Source organism: Protopterus annectens, chromosome 11.part0 (assembly GCF_019279795.1).
Source record: "Protopterus annectens isolate FY-2018-M chromosome 11.part0, PAN1.0, whole genome shotgun sequence".
Lineage (NCBI taxonomy): Eukaryota > Metazoa > Chordata > Ceratodontiformes > Protopteridae > Protopterus > Protopterus annectens.
This window is the reverse complement of record NC_056745.1, coordinates 1332301732-1332314196: the sequence shown is the minus strand read 5'-3', so window position 1 is coordinate 1332314196 and position 12465 is coordinate 1332301732. Positions and strand designations below refer to the sequence as shown.

Sequence of the window (12465 nt, the reverse complement as noted above, 5' to 3'; positions counted from 1 at the left end):
GCTGGCTCAATATATTTTCTTTGTTTACCGACAGCAGGAGTTACTTCTCACTACAAGCTCATTTAACCAGGTCAGTAACCTCATCTACAGCCTTTTTTTCTCGTGTCCTCATCAATGACATTTGTGCTGCTGCTACTGGATCAAAGGTTCACATCTCAGTTTCTCATTATAAGTTGGATATCCAGTCAGGATGCAGAGCTTCTTTTTGTTCAGGTGTGTACAAGAATGTCCTACCTTGAGACCTCCCAAGAGTTTAAGAAGCTAGGGGCTCTGCCCCATAGTTAGAGGAATGGATGGAAAGTTTGCATCAGATGTGAAAATTATGTATACTCCATAACAGTAGAGCTGTGTTGTTGTATTCCATCCATTTATCTCCTATCCTTCCTCCTTCCTCCATCCATATCTCATACCTGGTCAAATAATGTTTCTTATTTCTAGTATCTTTTCTAGAAAAGATCTAACTGACTTGGCCTTGGCTTCTCTCTCCACAGTGCCTTACCCACTCTTTTCTTGCTTGTATACTAGCTTTAAATATTTATTCATTTATAAAGACGTTTTCAAGTTATTGTAAGGGGCAGACTCAGTCTGAGATATTTTTTTGTGTTTAGGATTATGGGTAGGGGAGGAATATGAACACTGGATCCAAAGCTTTGAAATGGCCAAGTACAGGTCCAAGACCCATATGTAGAGGAATGCATGGAATAAGACAGCACAAATCTAACATTATGGTGAGTATATAACTTGATATCTGAAGTAGTTTACTTCATTTGGTCTTCAACCTGTGGGTTACAGATCCCTATCGGATCCAAGCCGGCAACTTTTGCTAGCATCAGCTCCGAGCTCCAAACTCCTCCCTTTACCCATAATACACCTCCACTGCCTTCCATCCCCAGATCTCGTTTGCCACAATATGCTTCGGCATCATGTCTTCTGAGCTCCAACTAGCAGTGGGTTTAAAACCTTTTGTGAGTAGCTAATTTTCTAATTTTCTCTCACTTAGTGTTAGTGTAGGTTCCCCTTCTCCTCCACATCGCTTGGTGCATCACGTGTTAGTGTTTTTCTTAGGTTAGTTAGAGTAGTTTGTTCTGTGGTGCCCCTCCCCCCTCAGTGTTTTCTATAGTCTAGCGTGGTGAGTGGGTCTGTGTGTGTTATTATTTAGAAAGAACTTGCCTGATTTTTTTTTCCAAGGCTATCTTTCTAACTTAGGATGGCTGAAAAGCTTGTTTTCAAGCGCTGCACAAAGTGTGGCCATAAGCAATCCCCAACGGATGACCACACTGTGTGTCTTGTGCTTGGGTGTGGCCTACCTGAGCGTGGTTTGTAGCATTTGTGCAGGCTTCAAGCCCTGCGTCCTAAAGGATAGGAAGGCCAAGTTGGCCCTCAAAGGTCTTCTTCCTCCTTGCGACTCTCTTTCCTCATCTTCGGCATCAGTCACAGCGGCTGCTATGGCTGCCTCTCCCTCCTCTCTTACCCTGGTTTCTCCTTCCTCCCAGGCTGGGACTCAACCTCCTGTACAAAGCCTGTGGTAGCGGAGCAGAAGAGGGATAGAGAAAGGAAGAGAGAGTCGAAGATGAGGGAAAAGAGGAAGAGGTCCCTTGACCTCGCTTCTCCTAGCAAGACAGCACGGATCCATGATTCCCCTCGGCTCCAATATCCAATGTTCTCCCCGGAGCCAGAGGAGACAAGTCCAGCCTCTCGGGCCTCAGTGCCCCGCCCGCCAGGTCGGAGTTCGTGGCCTCGGCACAGTCCACCCGTTCCTTGTCAGATATGGATCTGGATAAGATGATGATGCGCTTTATCCGTACACAGATCCAGATGGGGGTCTTGCCAGCCCCCCTCGCTCTGGAGGGGGGAGCTCACTTCCTTTCTTTCAACCCATTTCTCCTTCTCCGATCCGACCTTCGAATTCGTAGAACTCTGATCTGAGGTTGGCTTTAGTCAGGGGGTACCTGCTTCCTCGACTCCAACAGCTGCCTGGAACGTTTCGGATCCGACTAGTTCGGATCCAAGCCGCTCTTGAAGCCAGAGCTTGGGTGTCAGATCCAAAGGAGTGGAACCTTTTTCATCGGCTCCAAATTTGTTGGGCCAGGCTCCCTCTCTGGAAGCTCCGTTCACCTCGGGCCCGGCCCCGATTCTCGCATCAGACCTGCGGAGACTGACCTCTTTATTGGGTTCTCAGGAGGTTCGCTCTCTTTCGGCGTTCGTTGTGGTAGAAAGGGTTCTCTCCATCGGATCGAGACCCCTGACCACCCCCTCGGACTGTTCCCAGACCCCCTCAGCTCTGTCTACAGTCTCCATTGTCTTACCAGAGGGACAGCCCGTGCTCGAAGAGCCCCAGACGGTTCCCCACGAGGAACAAATGGCTTGCGAGCGCCCCCCAGAGAGGCCCACCAGAGATGTGCCTCGCAAGCATACCTGCAAGAGGAGGCACTTGGACTCCCCCCAAGTCCCTCACCGAGTACACCGACTTAGATGATGGTTAGGGTTCCCCAAGGTCACCTCCCGAGGATGTCTCCTTTGGAGACATCATGGAGATCCTGCCCAGCGGGGAAGTTGGCCTGCCCCCAAACCCTCTTCTGATACTTCCTGGGTCTCCCCTCAAATGGATCCTTTGGTGGATTTGGTCACCTCGCGGGCATGGAAGGAACCGGACATCATGGAACCTATCCCAAAGCGACCTGATAAAATCCTAAGCCCCCCCATTGATAGGCCATCTTGGAATAAGGGCTCCCCTATGGACGCCATGATGGTAGCAGCAGCCACTACCTCGGTCCACCCTCCTTATCGAGAGTCGCGGATGATGGACTGCCTAGGGAAGCGGGTGTATGCTTCAGCTACCGTTTCGATTAGTGTGCTGAATTATTTGGCCCATGTCACCAGACTCCAATGCAACCTAGTAAAGGAGCTGGAGAAGTCTCCCACCAAGTCCATGTCGCAGGAGGACAAGGCTTCGTTCTCCGTGAGGATGGCCAGTTTAAAAGCATTATCTAACATATCCATGCGACTCCTCTCCCATGCTATGGAAGGAGCGGCTAGGGCAGCTGGGTCTGGCGTGTCCATGAGGCGTAACGCCTGGATCAGGTTATGTCAATTTTCCAAACCCTTCAATGCATTGTTTGCTAATTTCCCTTATGACGGCTCTACACTTTTCGATAAGACCATCAAGGAGACATTAGTCCAGAGTGAGAAGAACGGGAAGACACTGTCTGCCGTTGGGATCTGCTTCTCTAACCCTCAAAAGTCCTTTTTTTGGAACCAGAGAGGGCAAAAGAAGATGTGGTTCCGGAAGTCACAGTATTCCCGGGACACTCAGGGCTCTTCTTCCCCCAGAGGCAGAGGGGGGACAGAATGTACACCAGCCCAGAGGCAGAGGGGGTCCGCAGAACTTCGGCTCTCGAGAACCTTTCTCGGACAGACCCACGCAACAACCCTGAGGGGTTGCCCAACTGCTCTACTCTGGAGGCAGTCAGGGGACGATTGTCCATGCACCCAGTGGCATGGGAGTCCATAACAACGGACCGCTGGGTACTTCAGTTCATATCCAAAGGATGCTCTATCCCCTTCATGGGTTCCCCTATATCTCCTAGGCACCTCCCGGACATACCACCCATGCAAAGGGAGGCAGCAGCACAGGAAATTTCCAAGCTGCTAGTAAAACAAACCATCAAAACCGTCCCCCCAGATCAGTCCGGATCAGGCTTCTACTCCAGGTTCTTTTTGGTGCCAAAGAAAACTGGGGACTTAAGGCCCATTCTGGACCTCTCTACCCTGAACCTGTCAGTTGCCAAAGAGAACTTCTGGATGGTCACGTTACAGTCCATCATGCCGTACCTGCAAGAGAGCTACTGGATGTGCTCATTTGACCTCCAGGATGCTTACTATCACATAAAAATGCACAGAAGCTCCACATGATGTTCTTCGTGTTTCACTGTTGCAGTCATTACATTTGGGTAATCTGCTGGCAGGTTGCCCTCAGTTGGCCTGATTAGCAAAGTCTTGGGTCCTGCATCGGTTGCTGTCCCTTCTTCCATGACGTCAGGTCGTCAGGGGTATAAAACATGCAGCCGATACCATTACATCAGTCTTTCTTGCCGTGCTGTGCCCGAAGCAGAAGCAGTTCGCAAGTGCCAGTCGGTCGACACCTGAAATTTTTGTTTTAAAGTTTCAGAACCAAAGTCTTCAACTTAAAGCTAAGTACCCCATTGGGGAAACTTTCTCTTGTTCCTTACTGATGTCAGTAAAAGTTAATAATTGCATTACTTGTGGAAAGCAAATACCTCGTAAAGATTTTCATTCATACTGTATCCTTGCCTAGGCCCTGACCACGACGTACCTTGCTGTCGGTTTTGGGCTTTATTTAATCAGCGCACTATCCGTCGTTGGTATATTTTTGCCTCTAAATATTTCGGTTCTCTGGTTAATTATCCAGAAATGTTGGTTAGCCATCTGACTACCGGGATTACTAAAAAAACGCAAAGATAAAGACAGAGACAGGCCGCCGAGGTCCAAAACTGCCAACGATGCTTCTCCTGAGCCAGTCGCCAGTTCGCTGTACTCAGTGAGGCACTTTCGCAGCCCTTGATACCCGCTACTTCTGATTCGCAGGCCTCTACTGAGACCCATTCGGAGTCCAGTATGCCGTGAGATACTTCAACTATGGAACCCGCGGATGTCTCTACCTTGGATGGGTGCTGAGCCACTGTGCAGGCACTGGCTTCTGAGGGTGTATTCAGGCCTACAGACTTGCATATTAAATCGACACCGCCTTCATTACTAAGGCCTAAATCTCGATCCATGTCTAAAAAACCCAAGCCACAGGCTCAGGACCCTATGCCTAAAAAACAAATGATCAAAATGGCTGAAGATCTAATTATTCTAATCAGGGGTAGTCACCCCCCCGGCCTAGGGCTTAGTTTGAATATGAATCTTCTGATCAGGTTTCTGTTTCTTCTGACTCTTCTGATGACCTGGATTTGTCCATACCTACTTATGAGGATTCTGATGCAGAGGATTCCATTCCCTCTGCTTCCCCTTCTGATGTTTTTTTTTTTTTTTTTGGGGAAACTTTACATACTTTAAGGGAGCATTTCCACTGGGAAAGCCAGGAATGTTCTGATTCAAAAAAGAGGCTTAGGGATTTCCTTCTCCTACCTCAGCATAGGCCTTTGGCTATTCCTCCTGTACTAGACATTGTTGATGATGCTTTCTCGGAATCCATTTTGGCCCCTGATTCCCTGCCTCCTGCTCCCAGTAAACCTAACAGATACTACAGGTACCCAGAGTCCCTATTGCAGATCCAGAGACTATTTCACAAGGGCCCAAGGGCATTAAGGCTTCTACTGCTAAAAATCCTACCCCTTCTGATAGAGACTCCAGGGCGCTGGATAGATGGGTAAAAAGGTTTACACTTCAGCAACCTTGGCCATTAGAGTTTTAAACTGCCAATTTCATATGTTAAAATATCAGTAACATGTTATTGGACTGCTTAAACAGAAAATTATGTTGATTCCTGATTGTGTGGAAAATAAAGACTTACAGGATTTAATGCATTCTGCTGAACAAGTTGGAAAACATACTTTGCAATGTGGTTTTGATTCTTTAGAAGCCTCTTGCAGGGTTGCTGTTACTGGGTCTGTGCTTAGAAGGCATGCTTGGCTTAAGAAGCAATCTTTGCCTGATCATGTTAAAGCTAAATTGTTGGATGCTCCTTTAAATCAGGACCGCCTGTTTGGCAACAAGGCTGAAGTTCTTAAAAAGATGGAAGATAAAGCTAAATCTATGCAAACTGTTAAAGATTTTTTACAAGTGCAACCTCCAAGATTTAGAAGGCACTGGCTTACTAAGAATTGATCCTTTCCAGTCCCTTCCGAATCCTCTCAAGCCAAACCCAGGCACAGCAACAACCCCAGGTTTCAGTCCCAGAGGACTCTCAGAACTAAGCAATGGGGGGCCTCCACTTCCAAATCTGGAAATAACAAGACACCCCTTATGGTAAACAGTCTCAATGACTTCCTTTTAAAATTCCCAAGCACTTTTCTTTTGACCGCCCCTTTGGGGGGAAAGATTGCTCTTCATGCAAAGAATTGGGAACTCATAACCCAGGACAAATTGGTTTTAAATATAGAGTCCCAGTAATACAGATTTCATTTCCACACATTGCCAACACCAAACGGGTGGCCAGACCTGCCCCCAAATCAGTGGGCAGAGGCTCAAAAACAAGTACTTTCCCTCTTAAGTATGGGGGCTATTCAACTGGTACCAGAAGAGGAAAAGGGACAAGGTTTTTACTCCAGGCTTTTTCCGGTACCCAGAAAAGACAAATCATGGCATCCAATCCTGGACCTGTTTACTCTAAACACCTTTCTACAGATTCCAAAATTCAAGATGCTGACTCCTCACCAATTACTTCCTATGCTAGGCAAAGACGCCTGGTTGGCAACTCTACATTTAAAAGAAGCATACCTGCACATTCCAATCAGGGAATCTTGCAGAAGATACCTACGCTTCAAAGCAGGCTACTCGCATTAATTCTCTGCACTGCCCTTTGGCTTGTCTCCTGCACCAAGGGTATTCACAAAGTGCCTGGCTACAGTTATTGCATTTTACAGGCAAAGAAATATTCAAATATATCCATACCTGGATGATTGTCTAATTCAGGCAGAAAACCAGGGCATACTTTTAAATCATCTGGCGTTTGTAAAAAGGATTCTAACTTGTCTGGGGTACACCATAAACGAAAAGAAATCACAAGTGGTATCCTGTCAACAAATTACATTCCTGGATGCAAGCTTGAGTACAACTGCCCTGATGGCTTACTTCACATTAGAAAAGCAAATTCATTTGGTAACTTATTTCAAACAAGTGGCCACAAAAACCCTGTTATCTGCAAGACAAATACTGCAAGCCTTGGGGTTCATGGCCTCCTGCATTCTTCTAATTCCATATGCAAGACTGCATATGAGGAAACTACAGTGTTATCTAAAAAGTCTATGCAGTCAACATTATCACAGCCTGGAAACAATGATTCCTATCATACCTTGCCTACTCCTGGAGTTCCTATAGTGGGCAGAGACCTGCCACCAAAACAAGGGACTACCATTCACACTACCCCCTGCCACCCAAACCCTAACTACAGATGCACCAGACTATGCATGAGGGGCTCACCTGGCAGGGAAGTGCATTCAGGGCAAATGGACCCCAAATCAAATGCACCTACACATCAGTCAAAAAGAAACGTTTGCTGTATAGAATGCTCTGACAGCCTTAAAGGACTATATTCTTCCAGGACAACTAATGGTAAAGACGGACAATGCCATGGTTATGTACTACATAAACAAGCAGGGGGGTACACATTCCAACCCCCTCTGCAGACTAGCCATGGCATTGTGGAACACAGCCTTGAGCTACCAAGTGCACCTACAAGCTCAATTCCTGCCAGGAAAATTGAATACACTGGCAGACGAACTAAGCAGAAACCTCATGGACCCACACGAGTGGAAACTGGAACCAAGGATTTTCAACATGTTGACAAGCGAATGGGGGAACCCAGTCATAGATCTATTTGCCGCCCCCCAGAACTACCAGTTGGACAAGTTTTGCACAAGGACTCCCCACAAACAAGCCTGGAAAGTGGATGCTGTGTCCTTCAGCTGGAAAAACCTATCAGTCTACGCCTTCCTCCCCACTGCCTCTGCTCTCCAAAGTTCTACTAAAAGTCAAACAGGACAAACCAAGGATGATCTTGATTGCTCCAGACTGGCCGCGCCGACACTGCTACCCCCTTCTGCGCAATGTGTCACAGTTATCTCCATGGCACCTGCCTCAGACCCCTTCCCTGCTGTCTCAGCAGGAGAACCAAATTCTGCACCCTCAGCTTCCAACATTGAACCTTGCAGCCTGGCTAATCACTTAAATTCACCCTTATCATCCCTCAGCAAACCTGTGATGGATGTCGTCTTGGAGGCAAGGAGACCTAGTACTTGAAAATCTTATGCTGACAAATGGAAAAGATTCTGTGCCTGGAACCAATCTCTAGGGATGAGCACAGCAGCGCCCAATTTACCTCAGATTTTGCAATACTTAACTGAGATGCTTCACAAGGGCCTGTCTTTTTCCTCCATTAAAATCCACGCCTCAGCTGTTTCAGCTCATTATAACACAGAACCTCCCCTCTTCTCTCATCCTCTGCTCAAGCAGTATCTCCGAGGGGCAAAAAACTTGAGACCACCCAGGAGAGCTCCAACCCCTGCCTGGGACCTTAACTTTGTTTTGGAGAAACTCACTCTACCTCCTTTCGAGCCAACTGCTACTGCAGACTTAAAATTTATTTCTTGGAAAACAGCCTTCCTTTTAGCAATCACTTCAGCTAGAAGGATATCTGAATTGCAGGCCCTTATGGCAGTGGAGCTCTTCATCATCTTTCATGCGGACAGGGTATCTCTCAGGACTAATCCATCCTTCATGCCCAAGGTGGTTTCCAGTGTGGCTCTTAATCAATCCATTCATCTGCCAACCTTCTTTCCCAATCCACAGAACAAAGGGGAACTGATTCTGCATTCCTTGGATGTGCACAGACAAGTTAGATTCTACTTGCACAGGACTAAACCTCGAAGAAAATCTGAACAATTGCTGGCAGCATTTGCTGCAGGGGCAGAGGGGAAGGCTATTTCAAAACAAACCATTTCTAAATGGATAAGTCATTGCATTAATTTCTGCTATAAGCACTATGGAAAACCTATCCCCCAGGGGATCAGATCTCACTCCACCAGGGCTGCATCTACTTCTGCAGCCTTTCTCAGAGGTGTTCCTACCAGGGACATCCTAAAAGCTGCTACCTGGAGCTCTGTACATACTTTCACCAAGCATTATCATTTACCAATTTTCTCTAAATCCAGAGCTGGCTTTGCCACTGCTGTCTTGCAGGGCCTTATAGCTGGCCCTAATGCTGTATAAACTCCTCCTCCCAGCCATAGCTCTGGGAATCTACCCAAATGTAATGACTGCAACAGTGAAACACGAAGAGCATAGTACAGTTGTGTACACTTACCATAAATGTAGATGTTCGAGTGTATTCACTGTTGCAGTCCTGGTTACCCTCCCTCCAGCCCCCTAACTTTTTCTGGCTATAACTCTACTTTCTTTTACTTTGCTTAAAAGCCTTTTTGGTGTATTTGCTTTTTGTTGGAGGTATACCTTTGTGTTTTTATGTTTATTTGCTCCCCATTAGGGGGGCACCTGACATCTGGGGCAAGAAAAACTGATGTAATGGCATCGGCTGCATGTTTTATACCCCTGACGACCTGACGTCATGGAAGAAGGGACAGCAACCGACGCAGGACCGAAGACTTTGTTAATCAGGCTGACTGAGGGCAACCTGCCAGCAGATTACCCAAATGTAATGACTGCAACAGTGAATATACTCGAACATCTACATTTATGGTAAGTGTACACAACTGTACTTTTCCTCCGCTTCCGGCTAGGAGTCAATCGTTACCAATTTCCAGCCCTACCCTTTGGTCTCACCACAGCCCCCGAGGTGTTTACCAAAGTGATGGCGGCTCACCTGAGGCTTCAGGGAATTCAGGTCTATCTGTACCTGGATGATTAGCTCCTCACTGCTCCCACCAGGTGTCTACTTTCCCAAACCAAGGATTATTTCCTGACACTTACCCTGTGTTTGGGGATCACAATCAACACGTCCAAATCTCGCCTAGATCCTGTCCAGATGCTAGACTACATTGGTGTCAGGATAGATACTCTTCAGTGCAAAATATTCCTGACCTCAGAGAGAGTTCAAAACATGAGGATGCATGTCTCCCTGATCTGCAGTTCTCATCTTCCAACAGCGAAATCGGTGTTGAGGGCCCTAGGAAAGATGGCGGAGACCATAACTCTTCTTCCTTATGCTCGGTTACACACAAGGATTTTACAGTGGACTCTAGCGGTTCAATGGTCCCTGTTGGAACTGCCATTGACAAATCCAATTCAACTCTGTCGAGTCTGTCATTCGTCCCTCATATGGTGAATGAGCTCTCCGGACATTTTGGATGATGACCCTTTGTTCCAGCCACGGCCCAAACCACTGTGACCACGGATGCCTCCAACTTGGGTGGAGAGGGCATTGTTCGGGTAGGACAGTCCAAGGCCTGTGGTCCCCCATAGAGACCAGCTTGCATATAAATGTCCTAGAGATGAGGGCAGTCCTTCTAGCGTTGCAGGCCCTTCATGCCTTTCTTCCTCTGTGGATGATTGCTATTCAGTCAAACAACATGTCAGTGGTCTTGTATATCAACAAACAGGGAAGGACCAGATCTTACCCCCTTTATTGCAATGCCATGAGATTGTGGGAATGCGCGATCTCCACCGGTCGCTTTCTCATCGCAATGCACATTCCGGGACGGTCCATCATCCTAGTGAACAGGCTAAGTCGGACCATTCTGATGCCTTACGAGTGGTCTCTGAATCTGTCAATACCGGAACAGATCTTCAGCAAGTGGGGTCAACCTTGCTGCGATCTCTTCGCATCTCCTTCCAACGCGAAGTGCAGCAAGTTTTTTGCTCTGAACCCTCTGCTGGGGGGGGGGTGGAGTCCCCCAGAGACCCTCTAGTTCATGCTTGGCCTCCCGGTCTTCTGTATGCTTACCCGCCAGTACCTCTCATTCTGAGGTTTTTGCTCATCGATTGGAGAGCAAAGTGATCCTCATTGCCCCGTTCTGGCCTCACCAGGTATGGTTTCCCTTCCTTTAGTCTTACCTTCTGGCTCCACCTTGGATCCTAGATCCCATTCAGGATTTAATTTCACACCCTTTGGGGGTCCCTCATCCGAGTCTGGACAGCTTGAAGCTCACAGCTTGGCTGCTCCAGTTCCCGTGATTGCTAGGACAGCCGGACTATCCTCAATTAGATCTATTTTGGTAGCTGCTCATAAGTCTTTGACCAGGAAAGTTTATCGTAGCAAGTAGAAACATTTTTCTTTTTGGGCATCTCAAAGGAGTTTAGACCCTTTTACGGCTCCTATTTCCACCATTCTTGATTTTCTAGCTGATATTTTCCAACACAGAGCTAGTTCTTCTACTGTCTAAAAGTTCAGTTGGCTGCCATTTCCCATTTTCATGTGGTCGAGAATTCTGTCTCCTTAGCCTCTTCTAGACTGTGTAAAGCCTTTATCAAAGGCACTTCTTTGTTACGCCCCCCCCCCCCCAGTCAAAGATCCTGCTCCCCTGTGGAACCTTACTATGGTTCTTCAAGCTTTGGTCACTCCACCTTTCGAGTCTGCCGCTACTGCAGATATAAAATTTTTATCTTGGAAAACAGCTTTTCTGGTGGGTATTACCACTGCAAGAAGGGTTTCAGAATTAAAATTCCATACATGATTTTTCACAGAGACAGGGTTTCCCTTCGAACCAATCCATCCTTTCTTCCTAAGGTGGTGTCACCAGTCAATATCAGTCAAACTATCAATTTGCCTGTATTCTTTCCTAATTTTACGAACAAGATGGAATACAAACTCATGTTGGATGTTCATAGACAGATTCTATTTAGACAGGACAAAAAATTTCCGTAAATCTGATCAGTTGTTAGGTTTCCCCAAAAAGGGTTTATAGAAGGAAAACAGTCTCCAATGTCACTATAACCAGATGGATTCCTTCATGCATCCTGCAGGTCTATAAGGACAGAGGCATGTCTCCTCCAGGTCAGGTGAAAGCTCATTCCACTAGGTCCATGGCTACGTCTGCAGCCTTTTGGTCTAGTGTGTCATTGGATGATATTTGTTCTGCAGCTACTTGGTCCTCATCTCATACATTTGTTTCTCATTACAAATTGGATTTGACTTCCAGGAGGAGAGCATCCTTTGGTTCCGCCATGCTCTGGAATATCCTTCCATGAGGGCCTCCCAGGAGTTTAGTAGCTGGGGACTCTGTCCCACAGGTTGAAGACTAAATGAAGTAAACTACTTCAGATAAAGAAGTTATGTACTTACCATAACGTTCCATCTGAGTAGTTGTACTTCATTCGTCTTCAACTGTTCCTCCCTCCTACTCCCAGACCTTGGCGCGTGGTCAGCCTACAGGCTGCAGTATAGGTCACAAGTAAATCTTTCAGGTTGGGTTCTCAGTATAAGTTCAGCAAACTCGATTTGGGGGTGGAAGGCATTTGAGGTGTATTATGGGTAAGGGGAGGAGTTTGGAGCTCGGAGCTGATGCTAGCAAAGGTTGCTGGCTCAGATCCGATACGGATCCATAACCCACAGGTTGAAGACAAATGAAGTACAACTACTCAGATGGAACGTTATGGTAAGAACATTTTTTTGGCGTGGTACACTGATGTGATTACCTGTAGTTAATGACCATCTGTACAGGAGATAGGGTAACTAGTTGTTAGATATTAAATGAGTAGTGTTTGTCTAAAAGGTTGAATGTGAGAGGGCTACAATTGGATTTGGATTTAGTTTTGGTTGTTAGGTTA

The 12465-nt window shown here is 46.8% G+C and overlaps 1 protein-coding gene across 2 annotated transcripts in view; it reads left to right on the top strand.

Moving 5' to 3' along the window:
• Positions 1–12465, top strand: part of NCAPH2 (non-SMC condensin II complex subunit H2) — a 1876179-nt gene that overhangs the window by 1197916 nt on the left and 665798 nt on the right. The gene's annotated exons all lie outside the window — the stretch shown is intronic.